Below are 9,361 nucleotides of genomic sequence, written 5' to 3' on the forward strand. Positions count from 1 at the left end.
TTCTTTATTAAATCATTCTCTTTCTATTCTCTGTATTAATTCATTACTTTGTTAAATCATTCTCTTTCTGTTTTCAAAAGTGTTGCGAGGTCACGAGTATTGCCAAGTCATCTTTAACCTGGACGGCCTGTTCCAGGATGGTTATACAAACAATCCACCCAATCTGGGTCCTTGAGATTTGGTGGGCCCTTGGTGACGAGGCCAGGGCTATTCGGCCAATAACAAGAATGTTGTTATCGTTATGAAACCATACACTTCGGGTTTTTCTGTATGAAACCATTATATGATTATGATTATATTATATGATTCTTAGGTCAAGGAAGTTGTATAATTACTCTAATCTAAATGTTGTTAAGTCTAGTCTCCTGTTTTTGTTATTGGTAAAATACTTTGATTGTTATTGTAGTCCCAGATGTTGTTTTTACTCATACGTGATGGAATGATCAACAACTCTGTAAATTGTTTTGATTCATGACCATAAGAGTGGGACGAAAACGTCTATTCGAGGAGACGTTCGGAAGTTGTAAGGTGACACTTGCTGTAACGCTCCCCTTCGGAGGCTTTTATCTGTTGTATCCATTTCTATTTAATTAAATGTCAATAATTGAATAAGATGTCTTCCTGCAGTTATTGATAAATACGGACGAAGGTAATTATTAATGAACCTAACATTTTGGTCCTTCGAGCCGGATATGAACCAGCGACCTAAGGATTTTTTTCTTTCTTGCCAAGTAGGACACGTTTTTTCACTTGTAAAAACACTTTTCCCCAAAAGAATGGTGATTGAGGGAGTTGTTAGACCCCATCGTATTTTCCCTTGTCTGGTAGGTTATCCTAATCCTTTGTAAGATGGTTTAGTCTCAATTGAAACCATATGGAGACGTCAAACCCAATATAAAAGAGTTCCCTATAGTTTTATGGTATTGCTTGCTGAGCAATAATCTTTTCAATTAATATTGGTGTTTCCCGTATTTTATTAAGTCAGAAAGTTTATCTTACCCGTCCCCTCAATGTTTCAATTGAGACCACCCTTTTACCAAAGTAGCTCCACATAGTGCTTGCCTTCTTTACACTCCATTAACAGCGCCCAATTATCCCCCGTTTGGAAAATCCCTGTTTCAGAAATAAATTTCACAGGTTAATATGTCAGTCCAAGCTTTCCAATCTTGACCAATTTCTGCAACAAGCCTTTTCCCAATCTTCAGTTTTTTGCTGTTAATGTACCACACATATTTCCCACCATAGATTGACCCCTTGTATGGCAACCGGGACGTCGCCGAGTCCAAATATATATTTTCAATTTGGAAATTTGATTTAGTAGGTAATGTTAATTAAATGTAAATGTGTATGTTTCTCGGTTTACTCTCCCGTAAGAAGGCGTATCCTCAATTGAAACGCCTTCGCCTTTTTCTCCAACTGGAGAAAACAACCCTACTGTGGAAAGGAATAGAATCACAATCATCATTAATCTCATTGCCCCAAAAGCAATAATTGTTTTCAACATGACTTTTTGTCTTTGTTTAGGCATTTTTTTTCTCTTAAAACGTTTCAATTTAGACAACCTTCTTACTGTGGGAAAGGTGCATCCGTGTCCCCTTTCAGTAACAAGGACCCTCCCACTTTGCGTTGCTCCGATGTTTCTTCTTTTATGCTGCTTATCAGCATCCAGTCTTCAAGAATCACCGTCGCTTCGTCCGTTTCCTTTTGAGAAGCAAAATCTCCCTCTGATAGTCTAAATTTGGTGTGTTTTTTTCTCTGACAGATTTGCCTCATCATCCAATTGTCATTGTGTAGTGAATAATAACAATTTGTAAGGTCTACCAAACAGGACTTCATATAAGGTCCGCCAATTGTGGATGGTAGACAACTATTATATTAACAAAATGGGAGCCATTATCGCTATAAATAGTTTCTGGAATTCCATATCGTGGAATGATATCCATATGATCTAATAAAATAAAATAAAATCTATATGTATTTTTTTGAAATGGATATGTGGGTATGCATATAGATTTAAACCCTAAACCTTGTAGTGCCGTTGTTGTTGTTGTTGTTGTTGTTGCACTACGAGCGCCTGAGGATTGCCCTCAGATAGCGCTAGAGCTGCCACTGGAACACGGATTATTTCATCCGGGGGGTAGTCGGAGGTGGGGGGCAGTCAAATGTCTCCGGCTGGATGAAAAACGTAGGGTGCCACGGTCCTTGTTGGCAGCTCTGAGTGGTATTTGTTGGAATTCGCAGGCCGCGGCGAGCGGCCTCTCAGGAGACACCACGTGAAGGTTTCCAACTTTGTCTCCCCGTGCCGTTGTAGCAAGGCCACCTCCCCCTTGTCGAGACATAGGTCTTCCCTTGACTCAAGCCCAAATTATTTTCTTTATTGATCTTTTATTGATAGATTATGTCTCGGTGGTCTGCCAATCAAAAAACACAAAAAGACAAACTATCATTCACGCTCACACTCATAAAAAGAAGAATTTAGTGTGTTCAACCAGTCTAGCATCCATAATTTCATTTTGTGGGAGTAAACTGGAGTACCCGGAGAAAATCCACAAATTCTCGAGGACGCCATGAATACCCCACATTCTGGAAGGTCTGGATCCACCCCGCATTCATTAGTAGATCCCTTAATATACACACCCCCACTCTAGCATTTTAACCGTTTGTAAAAAATTACCTTCAAGTTTCACACAAAGTTATATCCTTTTAAATGCTATCAGTTTAGCTGTTTGTTCCCCGAATTGAGGTGGCAATAGTTTCACATCTAAGGTTTTTATTTTCACAGCCGCCATGACCTAATGGCCCCCTATCAGGTTTTTGGAAAATCCCAATTTCCTCTAATAGCATGCCAATCACCTTTTAATGCGGCCATCCAATTTTGTTTCCACTTGTTTCAGGTGATAAGATAATCTCCCCCATTTGTAAAACTAATTCATCCACGCCTAATTTATACAACATGACGCCTATGGCCTTTATTACGTCGCCTTGACTCCAAATTCTATGAACCAAGATAACACGCCGAATTTGTAAGCGAATTTCGCCCATCCCATTTTGTTCATAGACAACCCATCTACCTAAAGCGTCACTTGTTTCAAAACATGAAAGGCCCCACTAGAATTCGTGCATCCAGCGCCAAATAGAGCCTATTTACACATTTGTCTCAAACTTGTTTTAGATATGGGGTCCCCAATTTCCCAAAATTTCCCAGAATTTATGTACTACCACATCCTGTCAAAAACCCAAAACGACTAACATAACCTGTTTCTAAGCCAGATTCTGGAATTTGGAGAATTTCTCCTTTCCCTCCCTTATCTAAGCTTGTTATTGTCACTCGTTATCACTGTAACATTCAGGCGTATTAACCCCATCGTTGCTAAAGTTCTAACCAATTTGCATGCCCTTAAAGCCGTAAAAGCAACGTTATTTGGTTGTATCAATTGACCAATGCTTATCCAATCCGTAATATCCTTAAAGTCATCAATATGACCTGTGACAAAGCATATTTCCTCCCGCCAGGACAACAGACAATGTTCTTTCAAGTGCACTTTGAAAAACATTCCATGTTACTCCATTCTTAGGGAAAATATGCTCATCCTAAACCAATTATTTTATTTACAATTCACCTAATTATTTGGATGAATGCCATGAATTTTATCATGCCACTATTGCATTGTAAATTTCCCATCTGATGTCGTTAACAGCCAAATAATTCAATACCTACTATACTTTGTAATTCACCTCATATGATGTTTACTTAAGACAAGAGTCATTTCCCATAGCCTGTTACCAAAACAAAAATCTACAACAATTAAATGAGAGAAATCAACCTTTTGTTAGACAATTCCTAATTACAAACTTTAATGTTTTAAAAACCTTATCGTCACCAATATACCATAATTTTGTAAATTTTTGTCATCCTGGCCTTTTTTTCTTTTAAACAGCCAACCTCCTGGATTAAAGTATTTTGAATAATCAAAAAATTCTGAAATAGTATTAATATTATTTTATCCTCCAAAAGCTAGTTTCCTTTAACTAAGAGCCCTTTGAAATCCACAATTGCTCAAAAATGACTATTTTGGTCTATTTCCCAAATCCAAAGCTTTTTACCAAATCAACCTTTTACTAAACAGATTTTCTATCCTCTTAATACATTTCATTTTAAAACCCAAAATATCAATGCGAAAGCATTCGCATAACCTTGCATTTCTTGCAGCCCATGTATTGTTCTTATTCTGAAAAGTCCAAACAGAAAACGCAATTAGCCGTTAACTATGACCTCCACTCTTGCTGCGAAAACAGCATTCTTATCTTATGTTTACAAACCAGCTTTTTCCCTGTGCCCAAATACAACGCTTTTTAGAGAAGACAACCATTAAAACGTCAAATTAACCCCTCTTCCGATATTCAACTACATCACAATATTTTTCCAAGACCCCATATATCCAGAATATGCATGCTGCAAGCACAACAATATGGCAAAAACCCATTTTCTGCCCTCAAGTTTGCTTCAGCACCCCCAAGGCCAATTATTATTATTATAATGTCTTCACGGAAGGGATCACAAAATTTTAGTCGTTTACACGGTCCGAACGCTCCCGAAAGCCCAACACAGTTAAATCGTCTGCCCCGCGGCCCACATGTTTCACTCCCATCTAATCAGCAGCCGCTGCACCAGAAACGCTTCCCCCGCAGCTGACACATTTTTTTTTTTTTTGGCAAGTCTAGAGCATAATAAAAACACAGGTGACATTCCCTGCTAAACATTTAAATGATCATTTTGTATATATTCTTTTGTCTTTTTAAACACCATCTTCCCGTTAGCGGACGGGATCAAAAACCAAGCTGCAATAAGCCATCACATAGCTGTAAATTGACAGTACATATAGGTTATATTAACAAAGCACCACCAGCACTTGGAAATAACCATTCTAATTGTTGTTATACAAGCCCAAGCATCACAAAAAAAAACCCAATTTATTGTAATCACAAAACGTCATACCCGGATTAACCAAATCAAATACCAGTGTCCCCATTAATTTTCTAGCTCCCTTTATTTTTGTTAAACTTCCTCCGCGCCCGTCACCTATCTCGGTAAATATTTTCCCCGTCAGCCGAGGAGGCCCCGCTATTTTTCCCTTACCAAACAGTACTTTCCCGCCGCCACGGTCTTAAATATATCCCCGTTATCCGAGGGAGCCCCCACTATTTTCCCAAAATAGTATTTTTAACTTCTCCCCGGCCTTATTTCGCCATTAGTGTCTGTGGAACAAGCTGTTACACTTTTATCCACTCACATATTATTTATATATGTATATTACCTCCATTAGTGTCTGTGGAACAAGCTGTTACACTTTTATCCACTCACATATTATTTATATATGTATATTACCTCTATGCATTAGTGCATATATTATCCTGCATTTTATGCATTTTAAGCTGGCCAGCAAACCCATATTTATTTATCCATAAATATAGCTGTGTAATATTTTTAAAGCGCTTTGTCTTTCCAATTTTTTCCAATCCTTACAAGCTAGACATATTTTTGGATCGTCATCCAAACCCGCCTTGCTACACTTGTTTCCCATATTTTACTTTTATTTTTATTTTTTGTAGTGAGTTCGTGTGCCTCACACAGTTAACTCTATTATTTATTATTATTATTATTAATATTATTATTATCTATTCGACTGTATCGACTGTATCTCCTAGGCCTTTCCTAATTTTACTGCAGAAACCACACAAACACCATACAACGTATATTCGTGCCTACCCTTTAGACACAGGACACTCCCCGGCCCCAATATTGTACCTCTAGTACAATATATTCGTGCCTACCCCTGAGACACAGGACACTTTCCAGCAAAGTGCCCCACCGTACCTGCCATTGACTAGTATAAACACAGGGTTTTATCGCCGTCACCCAGGACGCGAAACCAGCCCAACAATGGACCTCACATACAATGTCCCTTTAACGCATTTGGAAACACCTTCACAACATGCAGACATTAATGTGGACTTACCCGAGATCCATCAGATGTCTCCCTCCAGCAGGAAAAGTCTTCAACCGCCGAGAATCCAGGCGCCCCCGTCGAAAACTCCGGCCCACCAAGGGTTTTGAAGACGCCGTGCGCACGGTCACTTACCAGATGTCGAACAGCAGCGCCTGGGTTCTCGCTCCGGTATATTGACCTCCATGGCTCAGAAGGACCAAAATGTCAGGTTCATTAATAATTACCTTCGTCCGTAATTATCAATAACTGCAGGAAGACATCTTATTCAATTATTGACATTTAATTAAATAGAAATGGATACAACAGGTAAAAGCCTCCGGAGGGGAGCGTTACAGCAAGTGTCACCTTACAACTTCCGAACGTCTCCTCGAATAGACGTTTTCGTCCCATTCTTATGGTCACAAGTTACAGAGTTGTTGATCATTCCATCATGTATGAGTAAAAACAACATCTGGGACTACAATAACAATCAAAGTATTTTACTAATAACAAAAACAGGGACTAGACCTAACAACATTTAGATTAGAGTAATTATACAACCTCCTTGACCTAAGAATCATATAATATAATCATAATCATATAATCGTTACATACAGAAAAACCCGAAGTGTACGGTTACATAACGATAACAATATTCTTGTTATTGTCCGAATAGCCCTGTCCTCGTCACCAAGGGCCCACCAAATCTCAAGGACCCAGATTGGGTGGATTGTTTGTATAACCATCCTGGAACAGGCTGTCTAGGTTAAAGATGACTTGGCGTGACCTCAACACTTTTGAAAAACAGAAAGAGAATGATTTAACAAAGTAATGAATTAATACAAAGAAAAGAAAGAGAATGATTTAATAAAGAAATGAATTAATATAACTATTATAATAATAAAACAGAATAAACCCAACAGTACACCATACAAAACGTCGATATTCACTGCACGATTGGAACTGGATGATGAGGCTAATCTCATTAACTACATAAAAAGTGAACATTTTTAAGAAAACGCATTGAGTTGGGGTGAGCAGAAGGAGACTGTGCTTCTCAACAGGAAACGGACTTGACCAACGGTGGTGCCAGGAGACTGGGTGCTCAACCTGAAGTATAAAGAAGAAGCACTAGCCGACCCAAAGGGGGAACGTCCAACTTGTTGCTGACCAACCATTAGACATGATCATAGCCGAGAGGGGTATGTGGATCCACCTTTTGCACTGTAAAAAGGTTTTCTCAGTTGAAATGTTTGGGGAGACAGGTGAGAACAACTTTCTGATGAATAAATTAAAACGGCAACCACTCCAATATTGATTGGAAATAATATTGCAGAGAGCAATGCCATAAACCATAGGGAACTCTTTTATATTGGTTTTATTGTCTCCATATGTGTCCAAATGTGTAAGTGTTTCAATTGAGACTAAACCTTACAAAGGGTTAAAAAATGACCAGACGAGGGTAAATACGATCGGATATAACAGCAACTCCCTCAATCACCATTCTTTGGGGAAAGTTTTTTTTACAAAAGAAAAAAAGTGTCCTGCTTGTAAAGAAAAGGAAAAATATTGAAGCATTGTCCATCCTGATACGCAATCAGTGAATGACAAGCCAATTTTTGTGCTACCTACCTGTTTGAACCTTAAAGGGCATGGTCTGAATCTGGTGCGGTAGATGAGACATTTTGTGCCCATTGTCCAAGACAAACTGCGCCACTGATGGCACGTTATGGCTTATGGTGGTGAAATTGTACAAATACATTATATAATTCCTGTCATAAAAGAAATTGGACTATGTTTTGGTTTCACTGTTTTAATCAGTATGTTTTAGAGTGGAGGAGATACAATTGGCGGCTCAGATTTTCGGTGCGGCAGCTGGCCTCTCTCGATGACGTTGAGCCTCATCGATGGATGGCGACCTGACTTACGGGTTTGTTTGCCAAATTGCAGCAGAAGTTTATTTTTTTGGGTAATGCCAAATGAAAATATGAATAGGGTGAACAACAATCATTACAATGTCCAAAAAAAAGAAATTGGATTTGCAATGAAAAAAGTCAGTCTCATGACTTCCCAGGACTGCAAAGCAGTTGATATGCTTCTGATGGTCGATATGCTCTTGATGGAGCAGGGGGCATATGCAATGTTTGAAAATGTTGCACTCTACAACACGTCCTTCACCGAGGTGAAATCAATGGCTGTTTTGGCTAATACTTTGACAATGTGTGGGTATTGTCTTAGCCCCTGCTTACGCTCTTTGCTAGACCGACTTATGGTTGATGCAATTGCTCTAACAAATTCCAAATTGGAAGGATTGTATTTTCTTACTAGACAGCCTATTCGTGATAACATTGATGTCCAGGATTATGCAAATTATGAAAATTAGTTGAACGAGAATTATTTTGTTCTTCCTTTTCAGGCCAGATATGCAAGTAAGGAAGGGCTGGTAAAGATAGAATATATTGAGTTATTGACTTTAAAAAGTCATTTTAATACATCTCTTAGAATAATAATGCTCGCTCCCAAGTTAACCGAAACAAATTGAAGGTCACTCTTCTTTGCAGCTGGACTTCTCAGAGCTATTGTTCACACCGAGATCTCTTGGGAAGATACAGAGGACTTTCAATTGTTTTGAGAAACATCGGCTTCTGAAAGTGTGGTTCACATCAAGCTCTCTTAGGAAGATCCGGAGGACTTACAATTTGTTTTGACTTCTGACAGTGTTGTCCACAGCCCTCCCTCGGGAAGATCTGACAGATCTTCAATTGTTTTGAGAAATGAGATGCATATGATTGAAATACAACTTTGGGAGCAGGTTAAGAAAGAGTGAGATCAATTTAATAGGAAAAATATTTATTACCAACTTGCAACAGGGGAGTCCCGTTCAGCGCAATTTTCTTGCACCTCTGTCCGAATGAACAGTGGGTCCATCTTTATCTAGGCAAACAGGGTCATATTTCTAAGACAGCAATGTAGGACAAAGTTTATGTATAAAAGTTTAGGCTGATATGGTTAGACATTTGCAGGGCTAAGTTGTATACAAACACAATATTTTTATAGCTCACTGAAAATGCTGCAGCCTATCTTACATCGCGCGATTCGAAAAAAAAAACAATTAGTAAGCGAGTTGGCCACATCGCACAATACAAGCAAACAATTGCAAGGTCAGGTAGTTAGCCTATCTTAGATTCTATGATCTTAACAAACAATTGTAAAACCAGTTTGGCCACCTGGCTCGACATAAACAAACAATTATTGAAATGTTTGGCTTAGTCTATCCCACAGCATGTTGTAAATCTTATGTAATAAATAAGCAAGAGAGGCATCGATTTGACAGAATGATCTGGGACGGAGAGGAGTCAGGATCGATTTTCTCT

Source organism: Stigmatopora nigra, chromosome 20 (assembly GCF_051989575.1).
Source record: "Stigmatopora nigra isolate UIUO_SnigA chromosome 20, RoL_Snig_1.1, whole genome shotgun sequence".
In the NCBI taxonomy this organism is placed as follows: Eukaryota; Metazoa; Chordata; class Actinopteri; order Syngnathiformes; family Syngnathidae; genus Stigmatopora; species Stigmatopora nigra.